The following is a 19,553-nucleotide window of genomic DNA, read 5'->3' as shown; positions in this document are numbered from 1 at the left end:
TTTTAAAATGCACCTGGCAAGGTTGCTTTGAACTCTTGATCATCCAAGAGTGGTAAGAAAATGCTGGGCCATGCACATGCTCATTCCTCAAACACCTGTGCCTTGGCAAAGTGGAGATAACCAAAAGTCTGAACTTCCATACTCTTGTGTTTTAAAATCAGAACCTTAGGCAGCACAGAAAGCATTTTAAGAGTTTTCTGCACTTTTCATGGAGTGGAGTTAGATTTTGCAGGTGATACCGGTGAAACCTTTAACTGTCAGTGACCCTGGCCATGTTAGGAAATTCCTGACAACTGTCAGACCTCTGTGGGTCAAAACTCAGCTTGGCTGTGTTTTGACAACACTGTTTTGCTGACCAGGCTGGTGTTTAACTATTGTGCCAGGGTCAGGATGGAAAAATAAGAGAGTAATGTCAAGAAAGTGAGTGCGTGGTTATGGGTGAGTGATTCTCAGACCTACTTGCTGATGTCTCTAACAGCTATCTGGCTAGTGCAAGTAATTTGGCCAAAATTTTAAAAAAGGTAAACACTAGAAACTGCTTGTAATGTATAGATTTGAAGGAACAGTGACTTATCTATTTCATTTGCAGTTTGTTGTGCTTGAGAGTCAAGGCTGGGGCATATTATGTGCTGCCAACAGGAATCAGAAGTTGAGAAATCAGGAACAAGTGTTCTTTCTACCCTCTAATAAAGGGCCTGACTTCGCAAAAACAACAATAATCCTATTTTTGCACCACCAAGAGTCTTCCCGATTTGGGTGGGACCTTAGAGGATGGTGGAGGGGATATTTCATGAAACTCAAAAAATATTTGCTGAATCAAGATTTTCTCTACCCTGGTGTTGGTCACCCACAGGAACAAAGATAGAATCTTTTATATTTAAACAACACCTCAGTTTTTCTTCCTTAACAGTCTTATTTTTAAAAAATTTAGATAAGATCTCCAATGTTTGCTTCAGGCTTTCTCATTTGACATTATCTTGGACTTTGGGGCTTGAGGGAGAAAATGCAGCTTCTCTGTATAGTTTCTGAAATGATGCTTGCATACCCATGTCACTTGATTCGTTATTGTAGAAATAACACCCACATTATGGGCTAGCCATATCGTATTCTGTGTTTGTCACCTGTAATTGTTTGAGAAACACAGCCTGATTTCATGTTAGACTCACTTGAAAAATATTTATTAGGCTCTCTCCTTCTATTTGCCAGAAATAGAGGCAAAGGCTGCTTTTCCATATAATCCAAACTAGCTTATATTCTGTCTTGGTGAAGTAGCCTCTAAAGAAAAAACCATTACTGAGGGGCAAATGCTATCTATGTCATGGTAATATACCTTGTAATAGGGATAAATACCTTGTAATAGGGATAAAATAAAGGCTGGATCTGCCCTATTCACCACAATCACTAGCACAGTGCTTGGAACATAGGAGGGGCTTAGTACACATTTCTTTTTTGAGAAGGAGTCTCACTCTGTCACCCAGGCTGGAGTGCAGTGGCGAAATCTTGGCTCACTTCTACCTCTGCCTCCCGGGTTCAAGTGATTCTTCTACCTCAGTCTCCCAAGTAACTGGGATTACAGGCGCCTGCCACCACGCCCGGCTAATTTTTTTTTTTTTTTTTTTAGACGGAGTTTGACTCTGTCGACCAGGCTGGAGTGCTGTGGCACGATCTCGGCCCACTACAACCTCTGCCTCCCGAGTTCAAGCAATTCTCCTGCCTCAGCCTCCCAATTAGCTGGGACTACAGGTGCCCACGACCACACCTGGCTAATTTTTGTATTTTCAGTAGAGATGGGGTTTCACCATGTTGGCCAGGCTAGTCTTGAACTCCTGACCTCAGGTTATTTGCCCACCTCGGCCTCCCAAAGTGCTGGGATTACAAGCATTAGCCACCATGTCTGGCCCTTTTTTTTTTTTTTTTTTGTAGTTTTAATAGAGACAGGGTTTCACCATGTTGGCCAGGCTGGTCTTGAACTCCTGACCTTAAGTGATCCACCTGCCTCGGCCTCCCGAAGTGCTGGGATTACAGGCGTGAGCCACCATGCCCAGCCTCGGTACATATTTTTTAGACATTTACTCATTCAATAAATGATTGAGTTAAATGAATGTCTAAATGTTAAAAGTCATAGAATTCGATATAGTTTAAGTTAAAGCAAATGACAGACCAAAAGTTCACAGGGAGAAAAAATGATTTCTGAGCCTGTGTTAATGAGATATCTGTAATTTAAGAGGAGAAATCCCAAATTTCAAATATCAACTTATACAAACTGTGAGTCACTTATTTCTCCGAGCTTCAGTTTTCTCCATCTGCAAAAAATGAGAATAATAATATCTGTTTTGAGCACAAAATGAAGCAACAGTGTAAAAAGGTTAGGTGCAAAACTCCACTATGGGAGCTTTGAGGAATTCAGGACGATGTAATTTACACTGAGATGTGCTTATAATCTGCTTGGGAAGACAAGATCTAACCAGAGTACACATTAAAAAAGAATAAGAAAATTAAGCAACAATCCAAAACTATAAAGATAACAGGTCACTGAGCAACATATGATAAACTGCCAAATAGGATTGCCTAGGCAATAACAATTTCACAACTCAGAGGTGGGAGAAGGCCTTGTGTTTGTCTGCTGAGGAACCTCTGATTTTTAATTGTAAAATTCTAGACTCACTCATGCATTCATTCATTCAACAATTTTTTTTTTTTTTAAGATGGGGTTTCGCTGTTGTTGCCCAGGCTGGAGTGCAATGGTGCGACCTTGGCTCACTGCAACCTCCGCCTCCTGGGTTCAAGCAATTCTCCTGCTTCAGCATCCCGAGTAGCTGGGATTTCTGGCACCCACCACCATGCCCAGCTAATTTTTGGATTTTTGGTAGAGACGGAGTTTCACCATGTTGGCCAGGCTGGTCTTGAACTCCTGACCTCAGTTGATCCGCCCACCTCAGACTCCCAAAGTGCTGGGATTACAGGCATGAGCCACTGCGCCCAGCCAACTCAACAAATATTTATGGAGCTAGTAGGATGTGGCAGGTGCTATGCTTCATGCTGGGGACACAGATGAGCATATAGATATAGTACTGTCCTCAAGGAAATTACAGTCTAGTAGGAACAGCCAGTCAGTGAACAAAGAAAGCCAGGAGTATTTAATTAGAACCCACGATGAGTGCTCAAAGGGAAAGTGTACACCAAGATGTGGGTGAGAATTAAAGGGTGGGACAGTCTACTTTGGGCATTGGGGAAGGCTTCCCTGAGGAATTGACATTTGAACTGAGATCTGAAGAATGGAGGTAACCCCAAGGACTTAGCCAAGTAAGCACACTGTGGGCCCAAATGATCAGCATCTTTTACTTCCACCAATAATGAATTTAGGGGACAGAAAAGTTGAAGCATAAATTATAATTGCTCTGCATTCTGGACATTAGGGAAATATCAATTTTTAATGAGCATACACTTTCATATGTGCACAACTCCCCCCAACGTGCCCCTAACACACATTCTCATGCTCACAACCCACCTTCAGCTCTTCATCCCACCTCATCATGTAAATGTATATATATATATATTTTTTGAGACAAGGTTTCTCTCTGTTGCCCAGGCTGGAGTGCAGTGGTGCAAACTCAGCTCACTGCAACCTTTGCATCCTGGGCTCAGGTGATTCTCCCACCTCAGTCTCCCAAGTAGCTGGGATTACAGGCGTGCACCACCATACCCGGTGAATTTTTTTATTTTTTATAGAGACAAGATTTCGCCATATTGCCCAGGCTGGTCTGGAACTCCTGAGCTCAAGTGATCCTCCTGCCTCAGTCTCCCAAAGTGCTAGTATTACAGGCATGAGCCACTGTGTCTGGCCCTCATAGTATAATCTTAAAAAGAATGTATTAGTTTGGTGCAAAAGTAATTGCGGTTTTTGCCATTAAAAGTAATAGCAAAAACCGCAATTACTTTATTTTTGAGACAGAGTCTCACTTTGTCAGCCAATCTGGAGTGCAGTGGTGTGATCGTGATCCTCCTACCTTGGCCTCCCAAAGTGCTGGGATTACAGGCGTGACCTACTGCACCTTAATCTTCATTAAGTAATGAAGATTACTTAACCTCATAGTGTAATCTTAAAAAGAATGTATTAGGCTGGGTGCAGTGGCTCAGCCTGTAATCCCAGCACTTTGGGAGGGAGGCTGAGGCGGGCAGATCACCCGAGGTCAGGAGATGGAGAACAGTCTGGCCAACATGGTGAAACCCCGTCTCTACTAAAAATACAAAAATAAGCCAGATGCGGTGGTGCATGCCTGTAATCCCAGCTACTCAGGAGGCTGAGGCGTGAGAACTGCTTGAACCCAGGAGGCAGAGGTTGCAGTGAGCCGAGATCACGCCACTGCACTCCAGCCTGCGCGACAGAGCCAGACTCTGTCTCAAAAAAAAAAAAGAAGATCTTTTCAGGTCTTTAGCAGGTTGGCCTCAGTGTTTCCCAGAGGCTCCTGGGGAAGATGTTCAAGGAGGCAAAAGTTTTGATCTCCAAGCCTCTGGATGCCATTTTCCCGAAAGTGGCCATGACTTCTGGGAAGTCAGCTGTTCTGTGCCCTAACTCAGCTGGTGTCATCGCTGGTCCAAATTGCCTTCACAGGTGACAGCACAAGGCTACCTTGGCTGTTCATCTTTCCAAATTCTATTTCTGGGACCCACATCAGAAAAACAGTTGAGGAATCACTGACTTTCAGATCACATTCTCATCATTCATGAGAGAGGCAGGGTGATGTGGCGGCCGCAGGCATGGCCTGCAGAATTAGGCTGCCTGATTACAGTCCTAGCGTTGCCAGTTACTAGGTGTGTGATGTGGGCAAGTTATTTCTCTGCATTAATGTAAATGAGAAATCCTTGTCAAAACCCATTGGGTCAGATGTGTTTTAGAATCCAGAACATTTCAGATTTTAGAAAGATAATATGTTGCACTTACCCTGTGTTGCTTAATACCACTCATCTCGGGCAGTATTCCTTGATCACACCCATCACTATTTCTTCAGCAGAGCGAATGGACACTCACACATGCTGGAAGAAATGAAGGCTGCAGAGAGTCTCATTAGAAACTAGAAAGTCAGGGGCTGGGTGTGGTGACTCACACCTGTAATCCCAGCACTTTTGGAGGCTGAGACGGACGGATTACTTGAGGCCAGGAGTTTGAGACCAGCTGGGCAACATGGCAAAATCCCATCTCTATTAAAAATACAAAAATTAAGCCGGGTGTGGTGGCTCACGCCTGTAATCCCTTTGGGAGTCTGAGGCGGGTGGATTGCCTGAGGTCAGGAGTTCGAGGCCAGCCTGGCCAACATAGTGAAACCCCATCTCTAGTAAAGATACAAAAAATTAACTGGGCATGGTGGCGGGCGCTTGTAATCCCAGCTACTGGGAAGGCTGAGGCAGGAGAACCGCTTGAACCTGGGAGGCGGAGGTTGCAGTGAGCCGGGATCGCGCCATTGCACTGCAGCCTGGGCAACAAGAGGGAAACTACGTCTCAAAAACAAAACAAAAAACCAAAAATTAGCTGAGTGTTGTGGTGCGTGCCTGCAGTCCCAGCTACTCAGGAAGCTGAGGCAGGAGAATCACTTGAACCCTGGAGGTGGAGGTTGCAGCAAGCCGAGATCACGCCACTGCCCTTAAGCCTGGGAGATTCTTTAAAAAAAAAGGAAGAAAGGGAGGGAGGGAGAGAAAGGAGAGAGAGATGGGGGGAAGGGAGGAAGGAACTAGAGCGTCGGATTTTGCTGCTAAATTATTTCTTTAAAATTTTTTTTCTTCCTCTAGAGCAATCAGAAAGAATGCTGAATTATTTCTAAAAATTACTTGGTTTTTCAGAGTTGTAGTGCCTTTTACAGGTCAGATGTACATCTTGGAAAGAATTCAATGAGATCATATATATAAAGTGCTGAGAACAGAAGGCACCATGCAAGTGTGAGCTTTCATAAAGTAAACTTACTTGTTATGATGAAGCCACTGGAGACTTCATTCGTGACACCGTGGCCAGCCCACCAGCTTTTGTCTTTTTTTTTTTGAGGTTTGCTTTGCATATCCCACTTTTTTCCTAGGTATTTTCCATGCTGGGCTATTTGACTTACGTTAGAAGCAAAGCAGCCCCCAGATGTTACTATTGTGCCTGGTATGTTGTCAAACTGCACTTTAAAAGGACAGAGGACAGGAAGTAAATGACGCATGACTCAAGTGACTGGAAATGGTTCTCGGATAGGAAGTTATCATTGGGACAGTAATGAGAGGAAGTACAGTTCAGTTGAATGAGGCCTTAGAGAGCATTCATTCCCTGGGCGCAATTCCACTGATTGCATTCTTTGCACCAGGCACCGTGCTGGGTCCTGGGGTTGCGGAGATGAATACGGGACTGTGCATCCTTTAAGTGGTCCCACGTCTCCTGATGTTCACCATCTCTATGTGAGCTTGGAGAAACCAGGTAACCTCTCTGCACTTGCGTACTCGGTTTCAGGACAAAAGGGCTAGCTGGCTTATCTTACGACAAAGGCCCTATTTTACCTTCAAATGTCTCTGATCGCAAAGAACTTCTTAGCAGAGGTTTCTGGCCAACCACTGTTCAGCACTCTGAATTCAAGTAAAGGACATGGGCTTTTTAGCTTGTTGATAGTAATAGTGTTGGAACAGGTTTGATTAAGGGCTTATTATCTCTCCAACCAGGGGATATTTTATTTCTCAAATATTGACTATTGACTAGTGCTAGAGCCTGCATTAGGAGCTGGGAGTGCCTTGGTGAAGAAGAAAAAGTCCCTTATCATGGAGCTCACATTTTAGTGGGGCAGATAGACAGTGAAAAGTGATAAAAATGAATACATAATTGGCTGGGCGCAGTGGCTCACACCTGTAATCCCAGCACTTTGGGAGGCCAAGGTGGGCAGATCACCTGAGGTCAGGAGTTCAAGACCTGCCTGGCCAACATGGTGAAATGCCATCTCTCTACTAAAAACACAAAAAATAGCCGCGGATAGTGGCATGTGCCTGTAATCCCAGCTACTTGGGAGGCTGAGGCAGGAGAATTGCTTTAACCTGGGAGGCTGAGGTTGTAGTGAGCCGAGACCACGCCAATGCACTCCAGCCTGGGTGACAGAGTGAGACTCTGTCTCAAAAATAAAATAAAAAATACATAATGCAATTTCAGATAATAGTATGAGCAAAGAAGAGAAATAAAGATAGGGAAGAGGAAGAAAGAGTATATGGTTGGTGATTGGAGAACTCTTTTAAAAGAATAATTAATTCACGAAGTATTCCATATTAAAAAAAAAAAGCGATCAGAGGTGGGGCGTGGTGGCGCGTGGCTGTAGTCCCGGCTACTCAGGAGGCTGAGGCAGGAGAATCACTTGAACCCGGGAGGCGGAGGTTGTAGTGAGCCAAGATCGTGCCACTGCACTCCAGCCTGGGTGACAGCGTGAGACTCCGTCTCAAAAAAGAAAAGAAAAGAAAAGAAAGTTGTCAGAGAAGACTTCTTGGAGGAGGTGGCATTTGAGCAAAGACCTGAATTCAGTCAGGGAGAGAGCTAGGATGCGGGGTGGTGAAAGGAAATTCCAGGTGGGGGCGACAGTGAGTGCCAAGGCAGGAGGAGAGATGAGCTGGTTTGTTGAAGAAACGGCCAGAAGGCCAGTGGTATAGCCAGCACTGTGAGGTTGATGGAGAATGAACAGCAGGGAATGGAGCACAGCCAAGCCACGTTATGCAGGCTCCTAGAGGGAACCTGGGGAAGGACTCTGGATTTTATTCCAAGTGTGAGGACATGCCATTGGAGGGTTTTGAGAAGGGAAGTGACGTGACCGTGTTTAAAAAGAAAGATTGATCTATCAGAATGTGGATTCGGCAGCCATATACAGAAATGAGTCTACCCCTGGTTCAAATTAATTTAGCCCACCTGCTACTGCAGGATCTGGACTAGATGAATTTTTAACATGTCAATAGTTGAAATACAGAGCCCATTTTTATTTATATCCTTTATCTTTTTATTTTTTATTTATTTATTTTTTTAAATTTTTTTTGAGACAGAGTCTCACTCTGTCGCCCAGGCTGGAGTGCAGTGGCGGGATCTCAGCTCACTGCAACCTCCACCTCCCAGGTTCAAGCAATTCTTCTGCCTCAGCCTCTTGAGTAGCTGGGACTACAGGTGCCCGCCACCATGCCCTGTTAATTTTTTGTATTTTTAGTAGAGACAGGGTTTCACCATGTTAGCCAGGGTGGTCTCCATCTCCTGACCTCGTGATCCACCTGCCTCAGCCTCCCAAAGTGCTGGGATTACAGGTGTGAGCCACCACACCTAGCCCCTAAATCCTTATCTTTAAAAAAGTCTTAGGGCCTCTATATTTTTCTTTTAAACAAGATCTTGTATAAAGATGGATTGCTCTCTAGAAGAGAAAATGTTTCCAGTTTTTGAGTCAATGCCTGTGTTACCTTTTGTCTTCTTTTAGTGTAACTTTTGAAAATTATGCTGTGGCTATGCAGTGACTCGTACCTGTAATTCCCAGCACTTTGGGAGGCCAAGGCAGGTGAATCACTTGAGGTCAAGAGTTCGAGACTAGCCTGGCCAACATCGTGAAACCCTGTCTCTACTAAAAATACAAAAGTTAGCTGGATGTGGTGGCACACTCCTGTAATCCCAGGTACTCGGGAGGCTGAGGCAGGAGAATCACTTGAACCCGGGAGGCGGAAGCTGCAGTGAGCCGATATCCCACCACTGCACTCCAACCTGGGCAACAGAGCGAGACTCTGTCTCAAAAAAAAAAAAAAAAGAAAAGTACGCTATTTGATTCTCCCTCCCTCCCTCTTCCTTGTGTACTTCCTTCTTCCCTCCTTTCCTTTCTTTTTTAAAAGTGCTTGTTATTTTATTAGAGACCTGGATTCTGCTTGCCAATGTTAATAAAATGCAGGATTGTTTTTATTAGGTACTATTTGTTTGCTTTGTTTTGTTGTTTTCTTTCTTTGTACAAAGATATCTTGGGAATATTGAATATATTCACAGATGGTAGAATCGGAGTTTGCAGTTCTGCTTTCTTTGCCCTGACCTTGTTTGAGACGTGCTTGCTTCTGATATGCTGATTCCACGTTGCAAAAGTGAAAGTATGTACTAAAGGGCCTTAAAATTAAGCAGCAATGTAAACAGAGATTAAATTGTCTTTTGAATTTGTCAGCCTCGAACCATATGTATTTTGTGGCCACCGTATTTTCTTCATTCTTTTATAACTGTGACCCAAGCCCATAGTGATGTGTGTATACCTCTCGTGTAGAAGCAGGTCAGAACATTCACTCTCAGTTACCTTGACAAATATTTGTGGGCAGGCTGGGCTTGCTACCTACACAGCTTCGTAAGAGCCCACTTTTGTGCTCAGGAAATATATCAGAACCACAAGAGGGCGGCTTGTTCAGTGAACCTAGGGGTAAAAAAGTGCTGTTTGTTAGCTACAGGATAATGAGAGGGGGAAGATGTCTAAATTTTTCAAAATGTTTCTTGCGTAAGGAAGTTTTTTTTTTTTTTTTGCATTCCTTGACAGTTTCATCTATTCAAAGAGAGAATGATTTTGGAAATTAAAAGTTTTAAGACGAGTTTCTTCATGCATATCTATTTTTTCCTTCTCTGGAATATAAATACCCATTTCCCCTTGAATCCCTTATTCCTCTATCTTCTGTCCCTTCAATCTTTGTTAAGGTATAATTTACATATGATAGGGCCAGGCGCGGTGGCTCACACCTGTAATCCCAGCACTTTGGGAAGCTGAGGTGGGCGGATCACTTGAGGTCAGGAGTTTGAGACCAGCCTGGCCAACATGGTGAAACTCCATCTCTACTAAAAATACAAAAATTAGCCGGGCATGGTGCTGGGCACCTGTAGTCCCAGCTACTCTGGAGGCTGAGGCAGGAGAATCACTTGAACCCAGGAGGATGAGGTTGCAGTGAGCTGAGATCATAGCACTACATTCCAGCGTGGGCGACAGAGTGAGACTCTGTCTCAAAAAAAAATTACATATGATAAACTTCCCACATTTTCAGTGGTGACTTTTAACACATGTATCCAGCTGTGAAACCACTACCCCAATCAAGATGTAGGAACTAACATCTCTGGAAAGTTTTCTCATGCCCCTCTGCAGTCAGTCTCCCCTCAAAGGCCCCACATCCCCTTTAATCTTTAATCCTTGAGAACATTTTACCTGACACAAAGCATTTTATAACTTTAAAGTAATGATCATGCACAAAATTTATGGTCTTGTGTAGGAGACCATGTGAGAATTCGGGAGAGATGCAAGGAAATCAAACCCAGCTTCGTTCCAAGACAACTCTGTTGGATTTGACCCTTTGTGGCTGTGGTGGTGGTTATCCTCTGGCTAATATTCATGGAGAGGGAGAATTGTCATTAACTGAACAATCATTAATTTCCCATTTGTTCTTTAATATTTATTTCTGCTGTATTTAACATTTATTACTGGGCGCGGTGGCTCACACCTGTAATCCCAGCACTTTGGGAGGCCGAGGTGGGTGGATCACAAGGTCAGGAGTTCGAGACCAACATGGTGAAACCCTGTCTCTACTAAAAATACAAAAATTAGCCAGGCGTGGTGGCACACGCCTGTAATACCAGCTGCTTGGGAGGTTGAGGCAGGAGAATTGCTTGAACCCGGGAGGCGGAAGTTGCAGTGAGCTGAGATTGCGCCACTGCACTCTAGCCTGGGCGACAGAGTGAGACTCCGTCTCAAAAAATTAGCTGGGCATGGTGCCACACACCTGTAATCCCAGCTACTTGGGAGGCTGAGGCAGGAGAATTGCTTGAACCCAGGAGGCGTAGGTTGCAGTGAGCCGAGATCATGCCACTGTACTCCAGCCTGGGTCACAGAGCGAGACTTCATCTCAAAAAAAAAAACCAAAAAACAAAAAAACCAAAAACATTTATTGCACCTACGTACTTGTATTATTTAACTTAAGGAATCCTCCCTCTAAGGGAAGTGCTATTATTATCCTTACTTACAGACTGAGGAAAATAAGAGGGAGACTGAGGTACTGGCTGGGCGTGGTGGCTCACGCCTGTAATCCCAGCACTTTGGGAGGCAGAGGCAGGTGGATCACTTGAGGTCAGAAGTTTGAGACCAGCCTGGCTAACATGGTGAAACCCTGTCTCTACTAAAAATACAAAAATTAGCTGGGCATGGTGGTGCGTGCCTGTAGTTCCAGCTATTCGGGAGGCTGAGGCAGGAGAATCGCTTGAACCCAGGGGGCGGAGGTTGCAGATTATGCCACTGCACTCTAGTCTGGGCAACAGAGCAAGGCTCTGTCCCCCCGCCCAAAAAAAAAAAAAAGAAACTGAGGTACAGTCATGTGTGGCTTTTGATTGATAAAAACAATGAGTAAGGTTAGTTTCCTGATGAGGATAAGTGAAATTAAAAGTTTCTTAAGAAACTCATTTTCTCATTGATCATAATAATATGTACCCAGGCCGGGCACAGTGGCTCATGCCTGTAATCCCAGCACTTTGGGAGGCCAAGTTGGGCGGATCACTTGAGCTCAGGAGTTTAAGACCAGTATGGCCCACATGGTGAAAACCCTGTCTCAGCTAAAAATACAATAATTAACTGGCATGGTGGCATGTGCCTGTAATCCCAGCTACTTGGGAGGCTGAGGCAGGAGAATCCCTTGAATCCAGGAGGCAGAGGTTGCAGTGAGCCGAGATGGCGCCATTGCACTACAGCCTGGATGACAAGAGCAAAACTCTGTCTCAAAAAAAAAAAAAGTAATATGTACTCAGATTTAAAAGCCAGGGCTTCTCTTTCCCTACATAATGCCCTTGGGCAGTGTCACCCGTGGCTGCAGCTGAACGCCATGATGACTGACCTTGACCGGCAAGCATCCCTATGTCTGTTTCCCTGTTTCCTGCCTTCATTGTCTCCAGACAGGTCGCCCTGCCTTTAGCCCTCCTCTGCATTGTGGTCAGAGTGATCCTTCTAACATGCAGTTCTGGTGATGTCACCTTCCTGATTAAAATTCTCCGATGGCTTCCTCGGCAATCAGATGTGGGCTCCTGGTTCCTTGCCTTGGCAGCGGCACGTCCTGTTGCTCTCCCCTGCCCGTCTTCACCCTGGCTGTGCTCAGCTCATTGTCGTTCTCCAGAGATCCTGTACGCTCTTATGTCCCTGCACCAGGAACTGACTGTTCTGTCTGGAAAATGCCCTCTTGTCTTTCAGACGTGTCTGCCGGGTAAACTGTTATTCATCCTTCAGGACTTGGCTCACATGTTCCCTGATTGACACAGACATGGGATCATCTTCTTCCCAGCTTCCAGGGCCCCTTGTGGATTAGAGCTGGTGTCACGTTGTTTTATAATGGTCTCGTCCCAACTCTGTGCTCCACTAATCTGTACCCTCCTGGAGGGCAATGACTTTGTCTTCTCAACTTGACATTTCTAGCCCAGCTCAGCACCTGGACTCACTATCCACACTGTAATACCACAAAGGCAGAGAACATATTCACCACTGCTATTGCCATTGCCTGGCATAGGGCCTGGCCTGTAGGAGGTATTCATTTCATATTTGTTGAAAGCATTAATAATGGGTGTTTTTAAATATCATACTGTAATGATTTAGCTCAGGAATTGCAACCTGAAGGGCATCATCAAGCCATAGTCGTCTTTTGTATGGCCTCATAGTATTTTAAGTTTTTTGAATTTGAAACCTTTGGATAGAGCACGTGCTCTCCTGTTTACCACTGTTTAATTGCACAGTTAATCCACTCTGATTATCATGCCCTTGACCTCCTTACTCGTCTGCGACTCATCTGGTCCTGGGAGATGAGGTTGGGGGATGTGGGGAGGGGCAGTGTATTTCTTTGTTTAGGCTGCCATAACAAAATACCATGGACCAAGTGGCTTTAACAGCAGACATTTATTTTCTCATGGTTGTGGAGGCTGGAAGTCCAAGATCAAGGTGACAGCAGGGTTTGTTTACCTGGAGGCTTTTCTGCCTGGCTTGCAGATGGCTGCCCACTCACTGTGCCCTCACACAGTCATCCCTCGGTCTGTGTTGTCTGTGTCTGAATTTCCTATTCTTATGAAGACACTGGTTATATTGCATTAGGGCCCATCCCCGTGACCTCATTTAATCTTAATTACCCATTTAAAGACCCTGTCTCCAAATATAGTCACATTGTGAGATACTAGGGGTTAGACTTTGAATTTATGAATTTGGCAGGGCAGGGAGGGACACTGTATATCCTAGAACAGGAAGAGACATGAACTCTCTAGTGCTGTGGTCTGTTCCTTGCATCTGATTCCTGTTTTATAACATGTCACTAAAAGGGAACCCAGGAGCTAGCAGAGAGAGCAGTTCGTTCACTGAGGCACAATTTGGATGGTTATAATACACACCTGCTCAAACACCTGATCTCTACTCTGGTCACTTTGATCTTGGTACCATATTCATGTTTCTTAAGCAGCTAACATTTAGTCAGAATGCCAGGTAGAACTTAGGTGCTTTTCAGTTTGGAAATCCATACCCTTTTTCATTCTATCACTCCAAAAACTGATGTGTGGGCTGCAAACTTTCTTTGCCAAGGGTTAGGTGGACAGGAGAGGTAAAAGCTGTATAATGACATGGCACCACCTCCATTTGCTGTAAGCAAACAGCCAGGTCCTTTATTACCCTTGAAACAGGCACTCGTGACACAGGTTGGACTCACAGAAGCAAGTCAAATGCCAGGTTTCTGTGGGTCAAAGTTCCTTCCAGCACTGTATGTTAATCAGAAGCTTAACCTTAGTTAATTTGGCCATTGCGTTGGGAAGAACTTTGGAACAAATGATTACTGAGCTGGACTGCAGGAGTTAGCATAGCCCAGTATTTTCTTATCCAAGAGGTACGTTGTAGTCTTTCTTGGAGGGGATCGCAGGAATGAGACATTTGTCACAGCTTTATTTATTCTTGGTGGAACAGTAGTATAATAAAATCTTCTACACTGAACCTAGCTAATCAAAAGTATTTACTTGCTGTAATCCCAGCACTTTGGGAGGCTGAGGCGGGTGGATCACATGAGGTCAGGAGTTCAAGACCAGCCTGACCAACATGGTGAAACCCCATCTCTACTACAAATACAAAATTAGCCCGGAGTGGTGGTGCATGCCTGTAATCCCAGCTACTTGGGAGGCTAAGGTGGGAGAATCACTTGAACCCAGGAGGCGGAGGTTGCAGTGAGCTGAGATCATGCTACTGCACTCCAGCCTGGGTGACAAGAGGGAAACTCCATCTGGAAAAAAAAAAGTATTTACTTAAAAATATGAAACTGAATTGTTAGAGAATATTATTTGTGTATAGGCAGAAAAGCCAGCTGTAGAGGGCTTCCAAGGTGAAGGAACATTTAAAACTGACACAACTCATAGTGATTTAAATGATTTTGAATTTAATGTGCCTCTGCAGAAAGAATTTTAAATGAACATAATAATCATAGCCGCCCTTCATTGAACATTTTCTCTGTGTGCTAGGCCCCAAAGGCTTCATATCTCTTGTCACAATGTCTCCAACAAATGGGTACTATTAGGCCCATATTAGATGAGAAAAACTCAGAGGTTCAGAGAGGTTGAGTAAAATGCCCAAGATCAACCAGCTAGCAAGCAGTAGAGTGGAGTTTCGAGCACCTGGTCAAACCTGTGAGCTTCCCCTCCCTGTTAGTCCACTTTTTATACATTTCCTCTTCTCTCCCTCTCTTTCTCTTTTATTTATTTATTTATTTATTTTTGAGAAGGAGCCTTGCTCTTGTTGCCCAGACTGGAGAACAATCGCATGATCTTGGCTCACTGCAACCTCCGCCTCCTGAGTTCAAGCAGTTCTCATGTGTCAGCCTCCTGAGTAGCTGGACTACAGGTTCCCACCACCATGCCTGGTTAATTTTTGTATTTTTAGTAGAGATGGGGTTTCACCATATTGGTCAGGCTGGTCTTGAACTCCTGACCTCAGGTGATCCACCTGCCTCGGCCTCCCAAAGTGCTGGGATTACAGGTGTGAGCCACTGCGCCTGGCCTCTCTCTCTCTCTTTTAAAGACAGGATCTCAGGCCGGGCGCCATGGCTCACGCCTGTAATCCCAGCACTTTGGGAGGCTGAGGCGGGCAGATCATGAGGTCAGGAGTTCGAGACCAGCCTGACCAACATGGTGAAACCCCGTCTCTACTAAAAATACAAAACATTAGCTGGGCATGGTGGGGCATGCCTGTAATCCCAGCTACTTGGGAGGCTGAGGCAGGAGAATTGCTTGAACCTGGGAGATGGAGGTTGCAGTGAGCTGAGGTCTCGCCACTGCACTCCAGCCTGGGTGACAGAGTGAGACTCCGTCTGAAAAAAAAAAAAAAAAAACAGGATCTCACTCTGTTTTCTAGGCTGGAGTGCACAATCATAGCTCACTGCAGCCTCAGAACTCCTAGGCTCAAGTGATCCTCTCGCCTCAGCTCCTCCAACAAGCTGGGACCATGGGCGCCCAGCTAATTTTAGATTTTTTTGTAGAGATAGGCTCTCACTATATTGCTCAGGTTGGTCTCAAACTCCTGGGCTTAAAGTGATGCTCCTGCCTCGGCCTCCCAAAGTGCTGTGATTACAGGCATGAGTCTCTCCTTTCTCTCTTTGTCATAGTAAGATTTTCTTTCCTTGAGTTTCTTTTAATTAATATGAAACGGAATAGTCTTGCAGAGCTGGCAAAATGATGTGACCAGTGGAGATTTTCTATATTGCCTGGTTATGTAGCTTCCCTTGTAGTTCCAGGCACACACAACGGCCTGTGATAATAGCAAAACACCATGTTCCTTCTTCTCACCCCCTCTCCCAGTTCCATTTAGTGATCACTAACTTTGGACTTCTCAATACCGGCCTTTGGGTCAGTAGTGTTATTTTTTTCATTTCACAGCTCAGGTAACGGAGGCCTTGGAAGGAGACTCTGCGTCAGGTCACCCAGCAGAGATCAGCAATCCTTGGCTCACTGAGGAGGTTTGGTAAGTTGGCAACATCTTCACCATGACTCAAATGCACATAACCCGGGGTGGGGGGAGAAAAGTGGGTGAACATCACATAGCGACATCAAAATGCTAATCCTTGCCACCCCCCTTTGTTTTTCTTTTTACAAACATATTGTTGTGTTTGTTTAATTTACTAGGCCAGAGTGCCCTGTATGTTTGTAAGCACAAATGTCCTCAGAGGACTCCCACAGCCAAAAAGAATGACAGAGGTGTATTTGAATGATTTCAGTGAAACTCTTTTAATACTGATTTCATGAAAATGTCTGGTGGTGGGTTTTTCCTGTAGCGTTACTACATATCATCAACTAGAATGCATCCCCCGCCCTTCACACATACAATTTAACATGTCTGAAATTCGGTGCACCTTATGCAAACAGGTCTGGTGAAATACAGCATTTCTCTGATAATCCCCAAATGACCAGCATTAAGTATTCCCTACCTTCTATTTTTCACACAATACAAATTTTTTTTTTCTTTTTAGAGGGTTGAATTTTTAAGGGTAAGAAATGCATAGTCTGATGAGTAGCTGATTAGTAAGAAGTCTGTGCTTACCAAAGAAAGAATTTAGGTTTCCTTTTTTGTTTTTGTTTTTGAAACGAAGTCACATTATCACCCAGGCTGGAGTGCAGTGGCACGATCTCGGCTCACTGCAACCTCTGCTCCTGGGTTTATGTGATTCTCCTGCCTCAGCCTCCCGAGTAGCTGGGACTGACTACAGGCACGCACCATCACACCTGGCTAATTATTGTATTTTTAGTCGAGACGGGGTTTCACCATGTTGGCCAGGCTGGTCTCAAACTCCTGACCTCAAGTGATCTGCCCACCTCAGCCTCCCAAAGTGCTGGGATTATAGGCATGAGCCACCGCACCCAGCCAGAATTTAGTTTTCTAATACTGAAAGAAAAACTTTATTTTTGGTGACTTCATATGATAGTCTTGAGATGAGCACCCCGAGGACCTTGTAAATAGTGGGCGCTAGCACTCAGAACAGCCCATGTGAGATAATGAAGCAGCCTTCCAGACATAAGATCCCAGAATCAGACACTTATCCAAGGTTCCGCTCCTGCAATCAGCGGGTAGGAGTTTGCAATGAAAACGCCCCATGCTATGTCCCAGAATGACTCGTTCATTCATCCGTGAAAGCAGAGTCCAAATCCATATTCATGTTAAATGTGCAGAAAAATAGCATCTTGAGAGTTAATGCCACAGAATGGGCATGATTCCCTAAGCCACATTTGCCTGATTGAGACAGACTTTAACATTTGCAAAACCTCCATGTTATAAGACCCTATAGGTGACAGTACATGATCTGTAGGGATACAAGTAAATCCATTAACAAACATTTTTTGAGCACCTGCTATGTGCCAGGCTCTGTGCTAGGCTCTGTGCTAGATGTAGCATAATTAAGAAGTAATTAGGACAGAAAGGATTGCTGTCCCCACAGGGCTACTTTAGTAGTCACAGAAGATATTAAATAATACATTAACAGAGTAATGAGTGGGCTGATGAAGAACTGTAAGGAGTTAAGAGTCTAAAACAAGAAAACCTAAGCTAGCCAGAGTGGCTCACGCCTGCAATCCCAGCACATAGGGAGGCCAGGGTGAGAGGATCACTTGAGCTCAGGAGTTCAAGACCAACCTGGGCAACATAATGAGACCTGTCTCTACAAAAAATTTAAAAATTGTCATCCCATTCTCTACTGGAAAATAAAAAATTAGCTGGGTATGCTGGCACACACCCATAGTCCCAGCTACTTGGGAGGCTGCAGTGAGAGAATTGCTTAGGCCTGGGAGGTTGAGGCTACAGTGAGCCAAGATTGCGTCACTGCAGTCTAGCCAGGGCAACAGAGCAAGATCCTATCTCGAAAAAATAAATAAAAACAAGAGGACCTAACATAATCTGAGTCAGGAGGTGACTATTGGGAAGGTTGCTTGGAGTTTGAATGGCGTTCTAACTGAGACCTGGAGGATAGGCAGAGGGGGATTGGAGACAGGCGGCAGTGGCTACATTAAACAGCCTTTGCAGGGGCCCAGTACGGAGAGAGTGTTGGGGTCAAGGAATAGCATGAGCTATGGGGGGAAAGGGAAAGGGAGAGGGAGAGGCTTCAGAGAACAGGTGTCTCTTGTAAAATGAAAACTTAGTCAAATTTCTGGAAGAATCTTTAAAACCTCTTAAAGAGATTGATTTCAGACTGATGATCAGATTTTTTTGTTTTTGTGGTTCAGACAGAAATCTTACCTTGTGTATCAGCATTATTCCCTAGAGTTAGAGCCCAAGTATTGCTCCCCTGCTAATCCTTTGAATTCTCCCCAAATCTATGTTCTTAATTTACCTCACCTACCTCCCCAAGGAAGGTAGTCAGCTTCTAGTAAGAGGTGGTTTTCACAGACAATGTGTCCACATTTCTTTGTCTCTGCATCCTTGATGGCATCCGGGAAAGGTGATCATCAACATAGTCAATGTGTGTGTACGATTCTCCCACCAAAGGCAGGATTTAAAAAATAATGCTTTAAATAGAATGAACAGAGGCAACTACTTGAACCAGCTACTTGACTCTACTTGTGCTTTGAACGTGTGAGATTCTCAGGTTTCAAACCTTAGTGCTCTGTGTTGACATTTTCTTTTTCTTTTTCTTTTTTTTTTTTTGAGACAGTTTTGCTCTTGTTGCCCAAGTTGGAGTGCAGTGGTGCCATCTCGGCTCATTGCAACCTCCACCTCCCAGGTTCAAACAATTCTCGTGCCTCAGCCTCCCGACTTGCTGGGATTATAGGCATGCGCCACCACACCGGCTAATTTGTTGTATTTTTAGTAGAGATGGGGTTTTCGCCATGTTGGCCAGGCTGGTCTCGAACTCCTGACCTCAGGGAATCCACCCACCTCTGCCGCCCAAAGTGCTGGGATTACAGGCGTGAGCCACCGCACCCAGCTGTGTTGACATTTTCTATCAAGAGTACTGCTGAGCTGGGGCCCTTTGGCCAGTTACTGAACTGATGGATGCAGAAGTTTACACATGTTCATGTATACACACAAGGAACCCTAATTCCATGGAACTGGCCTTCCTTGCTGATTTCTTAGTTATGAGTAAATTTGATGCGATTTTTTTTTTTTTTTTTTTTTTTTTTTGAGAGAGTCTTGCTCTGTCACCTAGGCTGGAATGCAGTGGTGCAATCAGGGCTCACTGCAGCCTCGAACTCCTGGGCTCAAGCAATTCTCTCTCCTCAGCCTCGTGAGTAGCTGGGCCCAGCTAATTTTTAATTTTTTATAGAGATGAGGTCTCGCTATGTTTCCCAGGCTGGTCTTGAACTCCTGGGCTCAAGCGATCTGCTTGTCTTAGCCTCCCGTAGTGCTGGGATTGCAAGTGTGACCCACTGTGCCTGGCTTGATTCAAAAAAAGTCCAGGTCATTTCCTGACTTTCTTTGAGATGTTTATTTGTTTTATGACCTTATATAGAGCTTATTTCACAATACAAAGAATAGAATGAGGATATTATATATGATTTATATCAATAAGTTTGACATTTAGGTTATATGGAAAAATTCCTG

General features: G+C 44.5%; 1 protein-coding gene and 1 long non-coding RNA gene across 16 annotated transcripts in view; one reads left to right on the top strand and one right to left on the bottom strand.

Annotated features, from left to right (window-relative positions):
* Positions 1 to 19,553, top strand: part of RBM47 (RNA binding motif protein 47) — a 208,647-nt gene that overhangs the window by 71,623 nt on the left and 117,471 nt on the right. For 11 of the 14 annotated variants that reach the window (XM_004038595.5, XM_055384826.2, XM_063705236.1 and 8 more), the window contains one exon: positions 15,902 to 15,986. The exons of the other annotated variants lie outside the window; for them this stretch is intronic. The gene's annotated coding sequence lies outside the window, so the exon portion shown is untranslated. The remainder of the gene's footprint in view (positions 1 to 15,901; positions 15,987 to 19,553) is intronic. 14 annotated transcript variants of the gene reach the window in all.
* Positions 2,241 to 6,020, bottom strand: LOC109026645 (uncharacterized). 2 transcript variants are annotated; one of them, XR_002005684.4, is made up of 3 exons: positions 5,957 to 6,020; positions 4,943 to 5,050; positions 2,241 to 2,303 (listed from the first exon to the last, which is right to left on the bottom strand). It is a non-coding gene; the product is annotated as an uncharacterized lncRNA (long non-coding RNA). The 2 variants fall into 2 exon arrangements; XR_010133215.1 differs by having other exon boundaries at positions 4,943 to 5,034; positions 5,957 to 6,016.

The sequence above is a fragment of the Gorilla gorilla genome, chromosome 3 (genome assembly GCF_029281585.2).
Source record: "Gorilla gorilla gorilla isolate KB3781 chromosome 3, NHGRI_mGorGor1-v2.1_pri, whole genome shotgun sequence".
Taxonomy (NCBI): Eukaryota; Metazoa; Chordata; class Mammalia; order Primates; family Hominidae; genus Gorilla; species Gorilla gorilla.
Note: the sequence above shows the minus strand (reverse complement) of the source record. Positions and strands in the feature narration are given on the sequence as shown.